This window comes from Silene latifolia, chromosome X, assembly GCF_048544455.1.
Source record: "Silene latifolia isolate original U9 population chromosome X, ASM4854445v1, whole genome shotgun sequence".
NCBI lineage: Eukaryota > Viridiplantae > Streptophyta > Magnoliopsida > Caryophyllales > Caryophyllaceae > Silene > Silene latifolia.
The window spans coordinates 104784180-104807112 of NC_133537.1; positions in this window are offsets into that span (position 1 = coordinate 104784180).

Genomic DNA, 22933 nt, shown 5'->3' on the forward strand with positions numbered 1-22933 from the left:
ACCCTAAAAACTTCATGCTTTGATTATCTACAAGTGGGGTATATATAGTAGAGCTTCATTAGGTTAACTAAGGCTAAATTAGTAATTAACATTTGTGAGTTCTAAACAGGGAATTGCTAGTCTTTTCCGGAGAGATGAGCATCTCAGCTGAAGACGCCATGATCAGCTCGTTCAGGAGGGGAATCCGCTCGGATTGCTGTGGAGGTGGACGAGCGTCTTTGGGCAAATCCGCTCGGATTGTAGCAAGGGAATCCGAGCGTCTTCAAGGCTTGGACGCTCGGATTATGCTTCTCGGACGGGCGTCTTGTCTCTTTGGCCGCTCGGATTCTGCTTCAGAATCCTTCTCTTCACTTATTTCTCATTAGTCTTTAGTCCTTGCCTTCTCTTCATACTAGTCCATCAAATATCGTCAACAAGCTTCCAAATATGCACGAAAGACGGGAATTTCCGCCTTATTTTCTCTTTTCCTACAAAATATATAAAATGCACTAGGAAAGCAAATAGGAAGGATTTGACGGAAAAAATGGTCATGAAATGTTATAAAAGTATGCAAAATAGGCTCAATTAAGGGACTAAATGTGCGCAAATATGAGTCACATCAGATTCTCAATTGCAAATGGTTGTGTCTTAAGGTGTCACAATTTGGGTTGATGTAGAAGGTAGACTAAACTAATCAACAAGTTGAATAGAATCAAAGTAAAGCAAATAGAGGGGTTGTAAACAATTGATTAAAGGCACTAGGGTGTCATGGGTTCATAGGGGATTCATGGGAGTTGACCAAACAAACATGTTCTCAATTATATAGAAAGCACTTATTGTTGTGATGGGATCGAGTTGGTGTGTAAGCTTACAATTCCTAAGAAGGTTTGGGTCCCGGAGCCGAATCGATTAGATTGTATAACACCTACAAGTCGACTTAATCCTTCCTATTCAACTATATGCATGGTCTAATGAGGCTCGAGTTGGTGTATAAGCTTACAAGCCTCATTGAAGAGATAGGTGATGGATCAAAAAATGCAAGGATTCTTAGGCTCGCATTTCATCAAACATAACATGTGCATAAGTTGAAATCACAACAAGCAAGCAAATTAATTATGAAGACATATTAGATTAAGCATGAATCAATCCCCATGTCGGTTTCCCCTACTTCCCCATTAACCCTAGCTAAGGAAACTACTCACTCATGATAAAGTTTAACATGTTAATAAGGTTGTCAATCATACTAACAAGGCAAAACATGATGAATAAATGAAAGTGATTAACAATAATTAAACACGGTTAAGAGAGAATTATACCTATGAAGATGATTCCAAATAATAAAGCAAAGAATAATAGAAGTACTTGATGATTGATGGAAGGTTGTCAATCCTTCAAATAAACCCAAATAATCTTCTAATTACCCAAAATAAAGGAAGAACAATAGAGAAATTAAGGAAAGATTAAGATGTGATTAATATTGAGAAATTGTATTACAACTAAATTAAGACTAATTTGATGAGATTAACAGAGTATAAGATATGATTAAGGGTGCATAAGAGATTGATTAGGAAAGTATGCTAATCTAGGTAGTACAAAGGGGTATTTATACTAAAGATTAGGTACAAAGATTAGGGTTACTAAGGGCTTAAATGACTATTAAGACCCTGGGAAAAGTTGAGGAAATGCTCCTCCCGAAGGAAATGAGCGGATTCTCATTGCTAGTCTTGCCATGATCCATTCGTCTTGAGGTAAGGCACTGGCTCTTCTGTCTTAGGATCCGCTCGAATCCAAGGGAAGACGCTCGGCTCCTTGGGCTGCAATCCGCTCGTCTTGGGAACAAGATTCCCGAATCTTGGTGTTGTGAGACGCTCGGATCGTGCCTGATCCGCTCGGATTCCTGGGCAGACTGATTTTCTTCTTTTCCTCCTTAACAATCCGCAAGGATCATTTCGGGGATTAGAAACATGGTTAGCCAAACACTTTAACCCGGATTTCAACAAAGACAAGACATATGAACCGGTTAGAGGTGGCAACCTTCTTGATTTGGCCACTATGATCAACAAGTTCCATTGGGTCAAGAATGATAATCTTGAAAACAAGTATGAGTGGCTCACTAAAGAAGCTAAGAACTTCATCTTGCCTAACAAGATATGCCGCCTCAATGTCCGAAGTCCAAGCTACCTTCTACCGTTTCCGATGAAGCCAAGATGATTATGAAGCAACATAGGGAATCTAATGCCAAGCCCTACTCCTCCTCTATTGTGACTCCACCTTATCCATTTGCCTACCGTGAATTCACACTAATTGGCACTAATGTCGTGGTAGGCAACGACTACTTGACCAAATTAATGCAACATATGCATAAGGAAGATAATGAAGACCGGGTAAATGCTTACCGGGCTGAATATCCGCCCCTCCTACACTTAGCTAGGCAAGGACTCCTTGATCCTTCATGTCCTTTGCCTAATTGGGCGGATAGAGAGGAATTCCTTCCGAGTGCTCCTACAGATGCCACCGTGGATAGTGAAATTTCTAAGGGGAAGGAGATTGTTGTTGAGAGCGGGGAAGGCGGTGACTCTTGCCATGAGGAAGAAGAGGAAGAAGTGCAAAGTTCAAGTGATGATGAAGATGGTGAAGCCTCCGGGTCCATGAAGGTAGATAATGAGGATGATGAAGATGATGATAGTGATGAGGATGTCGCCATGAGCGACAATTGAGGATTGACAAGCTTTTTGGAGGATGCCATATATCTCATTGTGAGTTTCCTACACCTCCTCTAGCTTTGTTTATTTCTCTTGTTTTCAAAATTTTTTATCTTGATCAATTGTTTTGAGTCCTAGTAACACTTGAGGACTCCTACCTCGGCTCCATTAGGGTGTCTCATATTGTTCCCACTTTTGAAAATCCAAAATAACAATTAGTTTCATGCATTGCATACTTGTGCATGAACTTTCCTATTTTTGACATTAGAAATAGTGTCTCACTTGGTTTGGGGAAGTTAAAGCACAAGCATTGGGAGTTAATCTAAATTATCTCTCCAACCAATAAATTCATGCATCATATAGTTTAGATTTAGATTGCATCACTTGTTTATATGTCACATAGCTTGTATTTTAGTGTAGAAATCATGCATTCTCATTTTAGCTTGCATAATTTCCTATCATTTTGGCCATTATGGACATTGCCCATACTAGTGTGGGGATGAGAAATTCTAACTTGACTTGTAAAACAAAAATGATAAAAATTGAAATTTTTTAAAAAATTCAAAAATATGTCCTTTATTTTCATAAACACAAAAATCATAAAAACTTGAAAAATTTGAAAAAAAAACCAAAAACATGTTCATTCCTTAATAGTATAGAATTGAATATTTTTGTATATACTTGTTTGTTTGTTTGTTTGTTTGTTTGTTTTTTTGTTTGTTTATCCTTCTTTCAAATTGATCGGCTGTGCCACATCCGAGACATGAGGATCATGAAGATCGCATGGTATGATCTTTCCAATCTCCTTTTTCCTCTCTATGTTAATGACTATGTGGCTTTATTTTGTTTGATGCGGTATACACCAATGTGATTGTAGGACTTGCATTTAGATTATGTGGCATACTAGTTGGTAGAAGCATATGCATTAGGTTGTATAAATGTAAGTTGCATCATGGCATATAATTGCATTTTAGGAAAATTGTGTGAAAACATCTATTTGGGAAACTTGACAAGTGTATATATGGCCCTTGTAGGTACTTTTTATTCTTATGACTTTGCTCATTAGAATGCTTGTAAAACACCCTATGATGTGTCATGCTAGTATCCTTTGACCTATGGATTAAGGCCTAGTCAAGAGTACCTTGTGGTGTGATAACTCCTTGGCTACCGTTTATTCCAAGGTGACCCTTGAAACCATGCAACCATCTTCCACATTCTACCACATTTTGTTAACAAAAGGGAATGGGCACAAAATTGTTCAAATATGAGTTCAAGAATCGAAATGAAAAACAAGAAGTTTGCAATTTGCATCAAAGAAAAAAGGAGTACAAAAATAAGAACTCCTATGCTTCAAAGATAATCACCCTCGCTACAAATGAGGTGGCTTTGAAAATGTTCAAAAGAAATGCAAAAAGTTGAAAGTTGTCAAGTATTGAAATTCCCAAATCAAAGAAATGGCAAAAAGAAGGTGTTCTCAAATGTCAAATGCCACAAGAAATTAGGGGGGAAAACAACAACAAAAGCAAACTCCCATATGAAACTCAAAATACAAATGATCCCTTTATCCATCGAATCCACTTTTGTGCATGGTAGAGAGGGGACGACCCTTCTTCTTATCTAGGCAAGAAGGGGAATTGTGCGATCCTCCAGTGTTTCTAACACCATAAGAAGTCTACTCTTGAAAAAAGCATTTAACAATTGAGGACAAAGGTACCCTAGCTTGACACAATTTGGTTGTAATTTATTGGTATCCTTCTAGGCTTAATAGTTTGAAGAAACCGTATCTATGATGGGGTGTGTACCCTTAGATTGCTTCCCTTGTAGATAATTTCTGCCACTTAGATGAGGAAAGTGGCTATTCATTTTTGTAGATGCATCCATTACTTGCTTTTAGGTGCTTAATGATTGGATGGGTCGCCATTTTGGCAAGCTCCACCTTGCCTTCCAAGAAGGCATCCTACCTCATGGTTGTCTTGTTGTGAGTTGAAGGGGCGGAGTGAGACCCGCTAATTGTCTCATATCGGCTATATTAGTAGGTTAGATTAAATAAAGGTCCTAGTTGTAGTCGCCTCTTTACTCGGGACGACCAAAGGTTCGGTTTGGGGATGTTTGATGTGACTCATATTTGAGCACATTTAGTCCCCGAATTAACCTCTTCCTATGCTTTATAGCATATAATTGGGTCATTTACTATCTTTAGTTTCTCATTCTACATATTCTTTGAGGTTTTGTCCCCTTGGTAGGAAAGGAGTGCTAACCTTGCATTTATGAGGAGAAATGGAGCTAAATGGATCGCACCTAATGACCAAGCATCAAAGAGAAGACCAACACTAGAGGCCTAAGTAGATAATAAAGTGAAATGGACAATGATGAAAGGATCCTTGCATCCCCAAAATGATCTTTGTGGATTGTTAAGGAGGAAAAGAAGAGAAGCAGCCTGCCCAGGAATCCGAGCGGATCGGGCACGATCCGGGCGTCTCACGACACCAAGATCCGGGCGTCTTGTTCCCAAGACGAGCGAATTGCAGCCCAAGGAGCCGAGTCTCTTCCCCTGGATCCGAGCGGATCCTAAGACAGAAGAGCCCATGCCACAGGACAAGACGGGCGGATCGTGGCAAGACTAGCATGGGAATCCGTTCATTTCCTTCGAGAGGAGCATTTCCTCAACTTTTCTTAGGGACTTAATAGTCATTTAAGCCCTTAGTAACTCTAATCTTTGTACCTAATCTTTAGTATAAATACCCTTTTGTACTACCTAGATTAGCATGCACCCTTAATCATATCTTATACTCTCTTAATCTCATCAAATTAGTCTTAATTTAGTGGTAATACAATTTCTCAATATTAATCACATCTTAATCTTTCCTTAATTTCTCTATTATCCTTTCTTTATTTTGGGTAATTATAAGATTATTTGGGTTTATTTGGAGGATTGACAACCTTCCATCAATCATCAAGTACTTCTATTATTCTTTGCTTTATTATTTGGAATCATCTTTATAGGTATAATTCTATCTTAACCTTGTGTAAATATTGTTAATCACTTTCATTTATTCATCATGTTTTGCTTTGTTAGTATGATTGACAACCTTGTTAGCATGCTAAACTTGATAATGAGTGAGTAGTTTCCTTAGCTAGGGTTAATGGGGAATTAGGGGAAACCAACACGGGGAATGATTCAAGCTTAATCTAATATGTTTTCATAATTAAATTGCTTGCTTGTGATTTAAATTTATGCACATGTTATGTTTGATGAAATGCAAGCCTATGAATCCTTCCATTTTTTGATCCATCACCTATCTCTTCAATGAGGCTTGTAAGCTTATACACCAACTCGAGCCTCATTAGACCATGCATATAGTTGAATAGGAAGGATTAAGTCTGTTGGAGTTAGTGTCCTCCACAATAGTGCGTTAACATAATAAATCTCATTAATAGAATTTCATAAGATATTTAATTATTTGATCCTCGTCAGTTGATTAACGTAAATCGATAACGGTTGGCTGACTAGAGTTTGACGTTATTGTCGTGAAATGGCGGTGATCAACTGACCCCTTTCGGTCACACCTAAAAGAACGAACCCCAATTGATAACTAATTAATTGTATGAGATACAATTTGTTTAGTCCCTTGATTTATAGACTAAGAGGTTAGTCGATTATTTCTAGAGAGATTTCGAGTTGCGAACTCGAGGAGCGGCAGTTATTATTTAATTATGCGATAATTAAATAATAAGTTTTGGGAAACGGGTTTTAGTTAATTAACTGTTAATTTACTAAAATTGTACTAATTGATTAATGTGATTAATATTAGTACGTAAATAATATGTGTAGTGGTACACGTATATTACGGAGTGAATTGGACGAATTAATTATGGAAGTATTTAAACATGATACGATGTTTAAAATAAAAATTACACGGATTTGTGCGACAAATATATGAACCAACATGGACCCGTAAATGGTCAAGTGGACCGTGTAAAATAAGAGTAGTGGATGATTACTCACATAATTATTTCACTTTATTTTGTATACTACCGTAATTTATCTTATACAAGATTTTGCATGTGATGGAAGTTAAAATTATAAGACAAAAATTGTCCACTTCCACACTTTTCCACCCCCCACTTCCCTTCCCATACACTCCATATATTGTTCACATTTCACTCCACCTCACTTATACACTCTACATATTTTGCATGTGAACATTATTTCTCTATCTCTCTACAATAATAATTCATCACTAGTATACATTAATAATATTACTAAGATTAGTTAGTGATATTACTAATATTTATCAAGGGAACAATATTAACAAGTTCTAGTTCAAAACTTGTTATTATTATTGGGTTAGTTCTTGGGTGCAACAAGAAGGAGATCTTCTTATTGAAGATTTGCAAGGAGGATCTTCCATTTGGTTTAAGCTCAAGAACAAGCTAGTAAGGTGAACTAGTTTGTGCCCTTTTACCACAAATTCAATGTAAGGAAATTGTTTTTCCTTATACTCTCTTTTTATGCTTTCATATTAGCATGCATGTTATATAGATCACCTAAATAACAATTTATTAGATAAATTAATTTTATTAGAGAGTCTAATACGGATCTTTGTTCTTTCAAAGTTGACTTGTAGGTGTTGTACAATCTAATCGATTCGGCTCCGGGACCCAAACCTTCTTAGGGATTGTAAGCTTATACACCAACTCGATCCCATCACAACAATAAGTGCTTTCTATATAATTGAGAACATGTTTTTTTGGTCAACTCCCATGAATCCCCTATGAATCCATGTCACCCTAGTGCCTTTAATCAATTGTTCACATCCCTTTTTAATCATCCTGCTTGTTTTCATTACTTTACTTTTATCTTGTTAATTAGTTTAGACCAATCTCATCTCAACCCAAATTGTGACACCCTAAGACACAACCATTCGCAATTGAAAATCCTACATCAATACATGTCCCTTCGGATCCGACCTTTACTTGCCTCTTTCCTAAGAGTAGTTTCTGAAGTTATAAATATTGTTTTGGTGGGTAGCTTTTGACGACGAGTTTTAAACCGAACCAATTATGTGCCCTATGCAAAATACATGAAAGACATTCTTACCAAGAAGAAATCCATCCGAAAGCTAGAGACTATTGCCTTTACCAAAGTGAGTAGTGCTATTCTACAAGGGAGTTCCTCTCCAAAACTCAAAGATCCGGAAAGTTTTTCTATTCCATGCACCATTGGCGACACTACAATCAACAAAGCATTATGTGACCTTGGAGCAAGTGTAAGTGTCATGCCATACTCGGTGTACAAGTGGCTAAGAATGGGAGAACTCAAGTGCACAAACATTACGCTTCAAAGAGAAGATCGATCAACAAAGATGCCTTTAGGAGTATGGGAAGATGTACCCGTGAGAATTGGCAAATTCTTCATTCCGGTAGACTTTGTTATTGTAGTCATGGGGGAGGATTCCAATATTCCTATCATTTTAGGAAGACCTTTCTTGCACACCGCGGGAGGGGTAATGATGTGAAACATGGAGAGCTTACACTTGAAGTGGGGGATGAGACAATCACTTTTAACCTTGACAAAACAATGAGAGCTCCCCGACTACATGAGCCATGTTTCATGATCGACCAATATAGCCGAGAAGGTGATAGGAAGAAGTTGGCATATCAATGCAAAGATCAAGCTATGGGTAAAGAATAACTACCCATATGGAAGAAGAAAGTGGATAATCTTCAAGATGCTCTATCCGGAGAGCATGGAAATTTCAACGACAATGAGAGCTAGAATAGCTCACCACCAATCATGACAAGAAAGGAAGAAGGCCTAATTGGCCGTGACAACAAGAAAGAGGAGTTGCTCTTGTCAACTTATGATACCATTGGGGAGCAAGTAGATGAAGTTTGTGGTCTATGGGATGACGAATTTGAAGGATTAGTCAATCCCTACATCGGCAATGCTATGACCTCAGACCAGGGCTTTGGTGATCCTTGTCATCATCTTGACTCAAGTCATCACCACCATGAAGAACACAATGTGAAAAGTTCTATGCAAGATCTTTACAATGAAAATGAACAAGCCTTCGATTACTTCTACAAGGTGTTAAGTAACATCAACAACACCTTGGCTTTGCCCCCTTGACATCTCATTCAAGAATGAGAGTTTGGTGGAGTCCTCCCTAAAACACCATTTGTAAATATTCTAACCCTTTAACTAGCATTTTATTTCATTTATTGCATTCTTGTCAATTTTGGGATTGCAATTTCATACTTTGTTCAAGATTTTCATTATGAGAGAAAGTGAGGGAGGTATTTTAATGTGTTTCGATGTGTAGTGTCTGATTTAGTGTGGGCATTAGAAATACCTAGGCAAACCGAGCCTTCATAGTGCACTCACAATGTTTAACAAAGAAATGAAGAAAGAATGATACGGGAAATGAAGACCCCCACGGGTGGAACTGAACTCGTGGGTGCAGAGGAGAACCTGAGCATCCCAGGAGGGAATCCACTCGAGCTGGCTTTGATCCGAGCATCCTTGCTATAAGACGTGGGTCTTGGGAGTGCTGGAATTGAAGAAATGGGTCTGTTGCAAAATCTGAGCATATCGCATACAGGACGAGCGTCCCAGGCCATGAGCAGCTCGTCTTGAGAGAAATCCGCGCGTCCTGGCTGCTGTCAAAGTTATCATTCCACACTGTTTATAAATCCGAGCGTCCCCAGGTGAAGCCAAGAGTCCCTAGCAGGAATCCGCCCGCCTTGGCAGAGATCCGCGCGTCCCTGCATGGGTTTGAAATTCCAGAGCATACTGACTGAAGATCCGAGCGTCCCCAGTCCAAGCCGCTCATCCCCTGCTGCTACTTAACCAAAAACACGGGATCTTCCTTCCTTCCCCAATTCATTTCTATCTTTTACAAATACAAAAACACACCCTTTCTCCCTCAAAACCCTTAATCCCCTCATCAACAAAACACAAATTCCTCAACCAAATTCACCAAAATCAAAGCAAAACTTCCTCAAATCAAAATTAAACTACTCCTTTATCAATAAAAGACCATCCAAACATCAAAATCCTCACAAATTAAATCTATTTTCTAGGGTTTGAGCACAATTTCTAAAATCCTAAAATCGATTGGGAATTGATTGAAGCTTGAGGAAACAAGGAGCATTCAAGCACAATATTGGTTTGTTGATACAAATTTGACAAGGAGAACAACATGGAAAGAACAAAAGGTGGAAACAAGGCACCCACAACCTCAAATCTATCCAAAAGGCAACAAGCTCTTCTAGCCTCAAAGGCTATGGTAGTGCATCAACCAAGGTTGGAGATTCAAGAAATTTCTACTCCTATGGTGGAAGCTACACCTACTCCGGTTATAGAACAATTGCAAGATTATCCGGAGGTAACTTTCATAAACGATTATCATAGGAAAGCATTTGTATCCCTTACTAAGAAGACCATTATTGCTACCAAGTTTATATATCAAGATGCCTTAGACAAATTGGGTGTGCTTGGGAGAACTAAGACATTTTTCGAGTCCATGAAATTACTTACCCTCTTTGAAATGCAAGAATTGACTTACCCTTCCCTTACCATGGAGTTTGTAAGCTACTTGAAGGTGACTAAGGTAGATACTCGGAAATATGTTGAATTCCGCCTTGAGAACAAGGATAGACGAATGTCTATGAGTGAGTTTGGCAAAGTGTTTGGTCTTGAAGAACATTATCTTTATGAGAAAAAGCCTTCACAATATTATGCCGCACCCCTTTGGAAAGCGATCACCGGGCGAAAATTTGAGTCTTTCCGGGAGTGCCATGTTCTATATATCCACCATCCGGGTATAAGGGTATGGCACAAGTTTGTGGGCAACACTTTGATTGCAAGAAAAGGCACCAATCACTTTACCGAGCTCGATTTTGTCTACCTTGAATCTACCATGAATATCAATAAAAAGTTTACCAAGGAATACAACATACTTCAACTCTTACTTGATCGGTGGCTTGAAATTGATAATTCATGGTTACTCAAACATGGTTAGCCAAACACTTTAACCCGGATTTCAACAAAGACATGACATATAAACCGGTTAAAGGAGGCAACCTTCTTGATTTGGCCACTATGATCAACAAGTTCCAATGGGTCAAGAATGATAATCTTGACAACAAGTATGAGTGGCTCACTAAAGAAGCTAAGTCGTTCATCTTACCTAGCAAGATATGCCGCATCAACGTCCGAAGTCCAAGCTACCTACTACCTGTCTCCGATGAAGCCGAGGTGATTATGAAGTAACATAGGGAATCGCATGCCAAGCTCTCCTCCTCCTCCATTGTAACTCCACCATATCCATTTGCCTACCATGAATTCACACCAATTGGCACTAATGTCGTGGTAGGCAACAACTACTTGACTCAACTATTGCAACATATGCATAAGGAAGCTCATGAGGATCGGGTCAATGCTTACCGAGCTCAATATCCGCCCCTCCTTCATTTAGCTAGGCAAGGAATACTTGATCCTATATGTCCTTTGCCTAGTTGGGCAGATAGGGAGGTATTCTTCCCAAATGCTTCTAGAGATGCCAACATGGATAATGAAGTTGCTAAGGGAAAGGAGATTGTTGTTGATGATGGGGGAGGTAGTGACTCTTGCCATGAGGAAGAAGAGGAAGAAGTGCAAAGTTCAAGTGATGATGAAGATGGTGAAACCTCCGGGTCCATGGAGGTAGATGAAGATGATGATAATGAGGAAGTTGATGATGATGACAATGATAGTGATGAGGATGTCGCAATGAGTGACAATTGAGGATTGACAACCTTTTGGAGGATGCCACAATCCATTGTGAGTTTCCTACACCTCTTCTAGCTTTGTTTATGTCTATTGTTTGCAATTTTTAAATCTTGATCATTGGTTTTGGGGTCCTAGCAACACTTAGAGGACTCTCACCTCGGTCTCATTGAGGTGTCTCATATTGTTCCCACTTTTGAATATCCAAAAGGACAATTAGTTTCATGCATTGCATACTTGTGCATGAACTCCCCCATTTTTACAGTAGAAATAGTGTCTTACTTGGTTTGGGAAAGTTCAAACACAAGCATTGAGAGTTAATCTAAAATAGCTCTCCAACCAATAAATTCATGCATCATATAGTGTAGTTTAGAATGCATCACTTGTGTATATGTCATATGGTTTGCATATTAGTGTAGAAATCAGGCATTCTCATTTATCTTGCATAATTTCCTATTGTATTGGCCATTGAGGACAATGCTCATACTACTGTGGGGATGGGAAATTCTAACTTGACTTTTAAATCAAAAATTTTAAAAATTGAAAAACTTTGAAAAATACAAAAACATGTTCCTTTATTTCACAAAAAACAAAGACCATAAAAATTTGAAAAATTGAAAAAACCAAAAACATGTTCATTCCTTTATAGTGTAGAATTGTATATTTTATATATAGTTGTTTGTTTGTTTGATTATCCCTCTATCACATTGATCGACTACGCCACATCCGAGGCATGAGGATTATGAAGACCGCATGGTATGATCTTTCCAATGTCCTTTTTCCTCTCTATGTTAATGACTATGTGGCTTTATTTTGATTGATGCGGTATACACCAATGTGATTGTAGGAGTTGCATTTAGCTTATATGGCATACTAGTTTGTAGAAGCATATGCATTAGGTTGTATAAATGTTAGTTGCATCATGGCTTATAGTTGCATTTTAGGAAAAATTTTGTGAAAACATCTATTTGGGAAGCTTGACAAGTGTATATAAGACCCTTGTAGATACTTTTTCTTCTAAAGACTTTGCTCATTAGAATGCTTCTAAAACACCCTAGGATGTGTCATTCTAGTATCCTTTGACCCATTGATTAAGGCTTAGTCAAGAGTACCTTGTGGTGTGATAACTCCTTGGCTACCGTTTATTCCAAGGTGACCCTTGAAACCATGCAACCAACTTCCACATCCATCACATTTTGTCAACAAAAAGGGAATGGGCACAAAAAGTATCAATTTGAGTTCAAGCATTGAAATGAAAGTAAAGAAGTTTGCAAAATGCATCAAAGAAAAGAGGAGTACAAAAATAAAAACTCCTATGCTTCAAATATAAGCACCCTCGTTACTAATTGGGGTGGCTTTGAAAATGTTCAAAAATATATTGATCCCTTTATCCATCGAATCACATTCATCCCTTTATCCATCGAATCCGCTTTTGTGCATGGTAGAGAGGGGACGACCCTTCTTCTTGTCTAGGCAAGAAGGGGAATTCCGCGATCCTCCAGTGTTTTTAACACCATAGGGAGACAACTCTTGACAAAAGAATTTATCGATTAAGGACAAAGGTACCCTAGCTTGACACAACTTGGAGGTGATTTATTGGTATCCTTCTAGGCTTAGTAGTTTGAAGAAACCGTATCTATAATGGAATGTGTACCCTTAGATTTCTTCCCTTTTAGATAATTTTCGCCACTTAGATGAGGAAAGTGGCTATTCATTTTTGTAGATGCATCCATTACTTGCTTTTGCGTGCTTAATGATTGGATGTGTCGCCATTTTGGCAAGCCCCACCTTGCTTTGCAAGAAGGCATCCTACCTCATGGTTGTCTTGTTGTGACTTGAAGGGGCGGAGTGAGACTCGCTAATTGTCTCATATTGGCTATATTAGTAGGCTAGTTTGAATAAAGGTCCTAGTTTTAGTCACCTCTTTACTCAGGACGAGCAAAGGTTCGGTTTGGGGATGTTTGATGTGACGCATATTTGAGCACATTTAGTCCCCGAATTTACCTCGTTCTTATGCTTTATAGCACTTATTTGGGTCATTTACTATCTTTAGTTTTCCCTTTTTCATATTCTTTGAGGTTTTGTCTCCTTGGTAGGAAAGGATTGCTAACCTTGCATTTATGAGGCGAAATGGAGCTAAATGGATCGCACCTAATGACCAAGCATCAAAGAGAAGAACAACACTAGAGGCCTAGGTAGATATTAAAGTGAAATGGTCAATGATGAAAAGATCCTTGCATCCCCGACATGATCCTTGCGGATTGTTAAGGAGGAAAAGAAGAGAAACGCTATGTCCAGGAAACCGAGCGGATCGAGCACGATTTGAGCGTCCCAGAACACCAGGATCCAGGCATCTTATTCCCAGGACGAACGGCTTGAAGTGCCAGGACCCGAGCGTCTCACCTAGGATCCGAGTGGATCACAAGTCAGAAGAGCCCGTGCCATACCACGGGATGAGCGGACCGAGGCAGGACTAACAAGGAGGATCCGCTCATTTCCCTCGGGAGTAGCATTTCCTCAACTTTTCTTAGGGTCTCAATAGTCATTTAAGCCTTTAGTAACCCTAATCCTTGTACCTAATATTTAGTATAAATGCCCCTTTGTACTACCTAGATTGGCATGATACCTTAATCAACTCTTATCATCTCTCTTAATCATATCTTAGACATCTCTTGATCAAGTTATAATTCTCTCAAATTAGTCTTAATTTAGTTGTAATACATTTCTCAATAGTAATCATATCTTAATCTTTCCTTAATTTCTCTATTGTTCTTCCTTTATTTTGGGTAATTAGAAGATTATTTGGGTTTATTTGGAGGATTGACAACGTTCCATCAATCATCAAGTACTTATATTATTCTTTGCTTTATTATTTGTAATCATCTTCATAGATATAATTCTCTCTTAATCTTGTTTAATTATTGTTAATCACTTTCATTTATTCATCATGTTTTGCTTTGTTAATATGATTGACAACCTTATTAGCATGCTAAACTTGATCATGGGTGAGTAGTTTCCTTAGCTAGGGTTAATGGGGAATTAGGGGAAACAAACATGGGGATTGATCTATGCTTAATCTAATATGTTTTCATAATTAAATTGCTTGCTTGTTGTGATTTCAACCTATGCACATGTTATGGTTGATGAAATGCGAGCCTATGAATCCTTGCATTTTTTGATCCATCACCTATCTATTCAATGAGGTTTGTAAGCTTATAAACCAACTCCAGCCTCATTAGACCATGCATAAAGTTGAATAGGAAGGATTAAGTCGACTTGTAGGTGTTGTACAATCTAATCGATTCGGCTCCGGGACCCAAACCTTCTTAGGGATTGTAAGATATACACTAACTCGATCCCATCACAACAATAAGTGCTTGCTATATAATTGAGAACATGCTTGTATGATCAAACTCCCATGAATCCCCCATGAACCCATGACACCCTAGTGCCTTTAATCAATTGTTTACAACTCCTTTTAATTGCCTTGCTTTGCTTTCATTATTTTACTTTCATCTTGTTGATTAGTTTGTGGGAAATAAATCTGTATACTTCCCTTAAACTAGAAGGATTATAACGATTTAATAAAGATGATCTAAGGTCATAAAATAAAATACATAAACATAAGTAAAAAGATTTAGAATTAACCTTCGGTCCTAGCAAATATGGCCTAAGAACAATATCAAAATTGATATTCGCCTATTAGTTGCACCCAAGACGATCTGAGATATGCCCTTTGATTATGCTAGAAATCAATCTAAAATTTTCTGTAAAATTTAATTGGCTTTGTGTTCTTATGATGAGAAAGAGGAGGCAAGGTCAAGAAAAAGCATTAGGGTAGAAATAATTCTCTACCTTTCTTTTTATACGGACCGAAATTTGGAGTCAATTAGGAAAGATAAAAATCTCCTAATTTTCGTCCAAGCTAACCGAAATAAGGAGTATTTTTCTCCTTATTTTGGTCTTTCCAAAAATATATAAAGTGTGTTAAATTGTCATCTAGTGAGGATCGAACCCATGACCTCTTGGCTTGTGTACCCTCACTATTACCACTATGACACATTCAACTTGTTGATATTAAATACAACTGAAAATATTTAACTACGAATTAACAGATTAATAGAATTAACAGATTAATTCGTCCAAACTAACCTTATATATATTTAATTTAAATATAACTTATTATATTTAATTTAAGAATTGACAGTTAATTCGTCTCAACTTAATATTATTTAATTTTATTAAATAATTATCTCATCAACACATTGACTAAGTTTTTAGTCATTTTGGGAATCAATGTAATTATATTTCTATAAACACATTTCTCAAACACGTCCTATAGGTGTGACCTTTAGGGACCAGTTGATCACCGCCATTTGTATGATAATAACGTCAAACTTTCTAGCAAGCCAACCGTTATTAGGTAAACGTTAATCAACTGATTAAATATACGAAGTATACCCTTGTGAACCTATAAGAGATTTACAAATGTTATCACACTAATTTGTGGAGGACACAAGCTCCAACAAACTCCCACTTGTCCTCACAAGTGTATGTGCGATAACCGATTCTCATATCCTTTAAAATTTCTCCCACTCAATGTAAAACAATTTGCAAATACGAATTCACAAAGGTCGTATTTTACAAGCGATCAGTATCAAGAGTGGTTTTCCCGACTAGAGAGTAACTTAACTGATAAACGAATCAACATTCGAGCATGGCCATGCATTTCAGTTACAACTCCTCGAGTGGCCCTGAGAAATAACTATACCTGATAAGGGTTGGATATTTTCCTCAACTCGAATCCTGCCGATGTAAGCACAGTATGAAATGACCCGGAAAAAATATACTTAGCCCCGATTCACGGAGACCGTGAAAAAGAAACCAAAGTCACCCAAAAACTGCCTTAATCTCAAGAGACAGTTGATAGTCAAAAGAATTGACTCTAGGAACACAATGGATGTCCTATCTACGACCTGGCACCGAATGTTATTAAACATTTAGGACTCCATTACGTTGTCACAAATAAAAAATTGTCCTACGAGGTATCGTCATAATCTCGTATCTGTGATCGATTAGTCAACCGTTTAACTTATGGCTCGTTGAACCCACCATCAATCGACTGCACAATATAATAGCCGGAGTTATCAGCTCACATTGGCGATTACGGACCTAAACAAATATAATGTAATTCAGTTCACTTTGTGGCGTTCAATATTGTCAGTACAATCCACATGAAAAACAAAATATTATATATAAAACGATGAAGTTGTAAATAGTATATGAAAAATATAATGTATTAAATCCATAATCAAGTACTACAACTCAGGAACATATTTAATTCCCATGGAATTAACATGCCCTACATGCTTATCATAATTCAACGGTTTGGTGAGAGGATCCGCGATGTTATCATCCGTCGCAATCTTGTCAATCACTATCTCTTCTTGCTCCACGTAATCACGGATCAGGTGAGCCTTCCGAAGTACATGTCTAGATTTGTTGCTAGACTTTGGCTCCTTAGCCTGGAAGATGGCACCTCTATTGTCACAATAGATGGTGATCGGGTCATTCGAACTAGGAACTATGGAAAGCCCTTGTAAGGATTGACGCATCCATATCGCTTCCTTTGCTGCCTCCGAAGCGGCATAGTACTCGGATTTAGTAGTAGAATCTGCTACAACACTCTGTTTGGAACTCTTCCAGCTGACCGCAGTACCATTAAGAGTGAAGACGAACCCGGACTGAGATTTTGAATCATCTCGATCCGTTTGGAAGCTAGCATCTGCGAATAGGTTTGCGCATAGCTTAGTATCGCCTCCATAAGTCAATACCCAATCCTTAGTCCTCCGTAGGTACTTGAGGATGTTTTTTACTGCTATCCAGTGTGTTTCACCTGGAGTCTTTTGGTACCGACTCGTCATACTCAATGTATATGCCACGTCTGGACGTGTGCATATCATGGCATACATGATCGATCCTATTGCAGAAGCATAAGGAACACGACTTATGCACTCAATACCTTCAGGCGTCGTGGGTGACTGAGACTTGCTCAACTGCATCCCAGTCGTCATAGGAAGGTTCCCCTTCTTGGAGTTGGTCATGCTGAACCTCTCAAGAACCTTATCTAGATAAGACTCCTGACTAAGTGATAACGTCCGTCATGATCTATTTCTGTAGATACGGATTCCCAAAATAGCTGTGCCTCACCCAGATCTTTCATCTGGAAATGGTTCTTCAACCATTCTTTAACCGAAGATAGGAGAGGAATGTCATTCCCAATCAAGAGTATGTCATCGACATACAATATCAAGAATACAATCTTGCTCCCACTCTAATTGATATATAAGCATGGTTCCTCGACCGATCGAGTGAAGCCATACTCTTTTATCACTTGGTCGAAACGATGATTCCAACTCCGAGAAGCTTGCTTAAGTCCATAAATGGAACGCTTAAGCTTGCATACCTTCTTAGGATGTTTAGGATCTATGAAACCTACGGGTTGCACCATGTACAACTCTTCCTCCAAATAACCGTTTAAGAAGGCGGTTTTCACATCCATTTGCCAAATCTCATAATCATGAAATGCGGCAATCGCTAAGATTATCCGAATGGAACGTAGCATGACTACAGGTGCAAAAATCTCATCATAATGCAATCCTTGCACTTGAGTGAAACCTTTTGCCACAAGTCGTGCCTTATAGATATCGGTTGCGCGTCTACGTAACGCTTTATTTTGTAAAGCCATTTGCACTGTAGAGGTTTTACCTTATTAGGTAAATCAACTAGATCCCATACGTTATTCTCACACATGGAGTCCATCTCGGATTGCATGGCTTCGAGCCATAGCTTTGAGTCGGAACAGGCCATAGCACCTTTATAGGTTGCGGGTTCATTACTTTCTAGAAGTAAAACATCATTCTCCTCGACCATACCAATGTATCTGTCCGGAGGATGAGAGTCTCTACCCGACCTCCTAGGTTCCTCGGGAATATTAACCGTATCATCAGTTGGAGGTACAGACTTCCTCCATCCTGTTCCTCGGTTGTTGGTTGGAATCTCCGATAGCTCGAAGGTTCTATTACTCGACTTGTTCTCGAGAAATTCTCTCTCTAAGAACGTCGCACTAGCCGCAACAAAAACTCGATGTTCGGTTGGCGAATAGAAGTAATGACCAAATGTTCCATTTGGATAACCTATAAAGTATGTCTTGACCGATCGCGGGCCGAGCTTATCCTCGTGTCTCCACTTGACATAAGCCTCGCAGCCCCAAACCCGAATAAAGGACAAGTTAGGTATTGTTCCCTTCCACATTTCATATGGAGTCTTGTCGATGACTTTAGACGGACTTCGGTTAAGTATAAGAGCGGTGACAAAAGAGCATAACCCCATAATGAATCGAGGCACTATGGTGTGACTCATCATGGATCGAACCATATCAAGTAAGGTTCGATTTATCCGTTCGGACACACCATTCAATTGAGGTGTTCAGTGTGGAGTTAAGCGCAAAACGATTCCACAGTCTTTTAGGTGTTGATCAAACTCATTTGAAAGATATTTGCCACCACGATCTGAACGGAGTGCTTTAATCTTTCTACCCAGTTGGTTTTGTACCCTATTCTGGTATTCCTTGAATTTCTCAAAGGACTCACTTTTATGCTTCATTAAGTAGACATATCTGTATCTACTCAAATCGTCCGTGAAAGTGATAAAATATCTATAGCCATCTCTAGCGGTAATTGACATAGGTCCACATACGTCCGTATGTATGAGTCCTAATAGGTCACTAGCGCGCATTCCAACACCTTTGAAGGAAATTCGAGTCATCTTGCCAATGAGATATGATTCACACGTGCCATATGCAGAAAATCCGAATGAGGGAATAGTCCCATTATCGACGAGTTTCTTTGCGTGTTTCTCATTTATGTGTCCTATTCGACAATGCCATAGATAGGTTTGATCTTTGTCACCAACCTTTAATTTCTTATTATTCATGTGTAATACTTCCGTGGTTTGATCTAAGATATAAATTCCATTCATGGAAACTGCTTTGCCATAAATCATTTCCTTAAAAGAGAAAATACAACTATTATCCTTTATTGAAAATGTAAAACCGTCTTTAGCAAGTACGGAAACAGAAATAATTTTCTTAGATAAACTGGGTACATAGTAACAGTTATTTAAAGATAACTCAAAACCACTAGGGAGTTGGATTACATATGTTCCCTTCGAGGCAGCAGCAACTCGTGCTCCATTCCCGACTCGCAGGTCCACATCACCTTTTTCGAGAGGTATGATGTTCTTTAGGCCCTACAAATGATTACACAGATGAGAACCATAACCAGTATCTAGTACCCAAGTTCCGAAACTTGCATGGTTAATCTCAATCATATGAATATAAGATGACATACCAACAGGAACGACGCGGCCTGCCTTGATGTCCTCACGGTAGACGGGACAGTTCCTCCTCCAATGTCCAGTCTTGTGACAATGGTGGCACTCTATGTCACCTCCCTTGCTCTTTGTCTTGCCCTGTGAGCCACTAGTCTCACCAGGCGCACTCTTACCGTTTCCTGGCTTCTTAAACTTTGGCTTACCTACAGCTAGGTCGCCATGAGCCTTGCCCTTACCTTTACTCTTGTTGTGAATCATGAGAACATCCTGCTTCATGCTCCCACTCAATTTCATATCCTTCTCGGTCTGTACGAGAAGGGAGTGTAGCTCATGAGGACTCGTTTCCAAGTCATTCATGTAGTAGTTCGCCCTGAAAAGGGCAAAACCATCGTGAAGAGAATGAAGCATTCAGTCAATGACAATGTTCTCACTGATTCTACAATTCAGTGTCTCCAGCTTCTCGACATTCTCAATCATGTGAAGAATGTGTGGGCTAACTGGTTGGCCCTTCTGGAGTTTCGCATCAAAGAAGCGACAGGTATGCTCATATGTAACGATTCTCGGTGCCTTTGAGAATTCGTTAGTGAGCGTGGTGAAAATCTTGCTTGCACCTTGGGCAATGAAGCGTCTCTGCAAATTGGTTTCCATTGCAAAGATGAGTACGTTCTTTATCGCACCCGCTTCCATAACGAAATCACTATAAGCGAGTGACTCGTTGATTCCTGCATTTGGGCCTGGGTTGACCGGTATTGGCTCAGTTAAATACCTGAGCTTACCGTCATCGTGATGGCGACATTCCGTAGTGCCGCCTCCCATCCGCAAAATTGGACCCATCATTCTTGATCGAGTGGGTGATTCATTTGGTCCTTGAACATTTTAAGCCAGGACGAATAATCTAGTGTGGCACTAGGCATTGGGATTGCGTTATTTTCAGCCATTTGTTGTAACAGTATTATTGATAATAAGCGTGTTCTACACTGCGAAAGAAGAATAAAATAATAAGCATGCATCGTTTTTATTTTAAGTCTAATGAACTAATGTCATAACGCGAAGACTCAAAAACATTTATACAATTGACCTCCCTCAAGAATTATATAAATGACCCCAAGACTCAATTCTCTGTAAATTGATAAGCTAACCTGTTAGCTAATTCTACCGTTAGAATTCTTGGTCGATAAATTTCTGTAAATACTATCTTTAGTCCATCATAATCACGAGAAACTCTTCGGACTACAATGTTGAGGTAAACTAAGTCAACACAACTACTTACCCAACGTAGAAGGGGTCATATTAAGCCTACCGACGAAGAAGGGATTCATAGATGTTTGCCCTTATAAAGACTAATCTCAATTTCCGTTTTAGAGGAAGATCCCATCAACTTTTTAATTCATTTTAAGTGAACTATAATCTAGCATGCGAGAATGATTTAATCTAAGGTGATGGCTTAAAGACTGTGACATCTGCATGTCCATGAAAACTAACATACAACCTATATGAGTTAATTTTCATGCATTTTAGTAGTAGGTAGTTTGGTTTTAGGCGGAATATGATGCATAAACTAACACGTGAATGAAAAGCAATAAGAATGAAAAAACGTAAAAACAGTAAAAGTCCTAGTGTGGCCTATCCTATCAAAATGAACAATAAATACAAGTTTGGAATCCATCCTTAGACCCGAGAAGCTTGTCTTGATGTTCCATCTTGATCCATGTAGCGGGAGTGAGCTTGAATCTTCATCTTTAGTCTTCTTTGAAATTACAATAAATAAAATTACATAATTGACCTATTAATTACATTCTAATTTCAAAACCCAAAACTAAAATAAAGGAGATTCGAGATCTCATAATTACATAAGAAATCATGTTTCCTTCATTACGAAAACATAATTTGACTAAGGCCACACTAAGTATTACAAAATACAACCGATTGCAAAAATAAATACGTAAATAAAATTCATTCATTCGATTCATTCAACAAAATTAAAAGCATCAACTAAAAAAAATTAAACATACATAATACAATACATTAATTATGTTGATTAATTTATCCAAACCACCTATTTAAATTAAATTAAGTGACAATTCCGCAATTTAATCACATTAATTTCATACTTAATCCATATTAAACTTGTAATATGAATTCTATCCGTCAAAATTTTAAACTGCTTTAAAATAACTCGGTATCATTAAATTGTGAACCGATTCACAATAACTAATTGGCCAAAATAAAAAAAAAAAAAATTCCCTTTTTTTTATTTTGTCTCGGCAAAAAAAAAAAAAAAAAAAATTTTTTTTTATTTTTATATCACGGCCGAAATAAAAAAAACAGCAAATTACCTTTTGTTTTCTTTCTTTTCGGCAATTAGGAAACCCAAAAAAAACTTTCCATAAATTTTCTTTCGGCAATATAAAAAAAAAAAGAAAACAAAACTTTCCTTTTATTTTTTTTTCTTTCTCATTCTCGGTTTACCAAAAACAAAACCAAATTTTTTTTTTTTTTTTTCGGCAAACCCTAAAATCGTTCCCCTTTTTTTTCTTCTTCTTTTGCGGCAATATGCCCTAAAACAAGATTTGATGACTAAATTGTTTACCTTTGCTATTAGAACATGATTAGCATATGAAACAATAAACATGATTAATTCATATGCCAAAAACTATATAGCAAAAACAATCTTTTTATCATAAACATGACGATTCCATTTAATTTTAACTTAATCTGCATTAAATCAAAAAATACCAATTCTTCATATGATAATTTTAACTGATTATAAACTATAATATGAAAAATAAAATGGAAAAATATCATCAAATTAAAAAGAAGAAACGGCAAGAAAAACGGCACACACAAAAAAAATTTCGAACCAAAAAAAATAAGAAACCCTAATTTATTCGAGAATTAGGTTATTGTTTACATACAAATTTTATGAAAATTATCAAAATTAAAATCGTAGCCTAAAGCTCAGATACCACTTGTGGGAAATAAATCTGTATACTTCCCTTAAACTAGAAGGATTATAACGATTTAATAAAGATGATCTAAGGTCATAAAATAAAATACATAAACATAAGTAAAAAGATTTAGAATT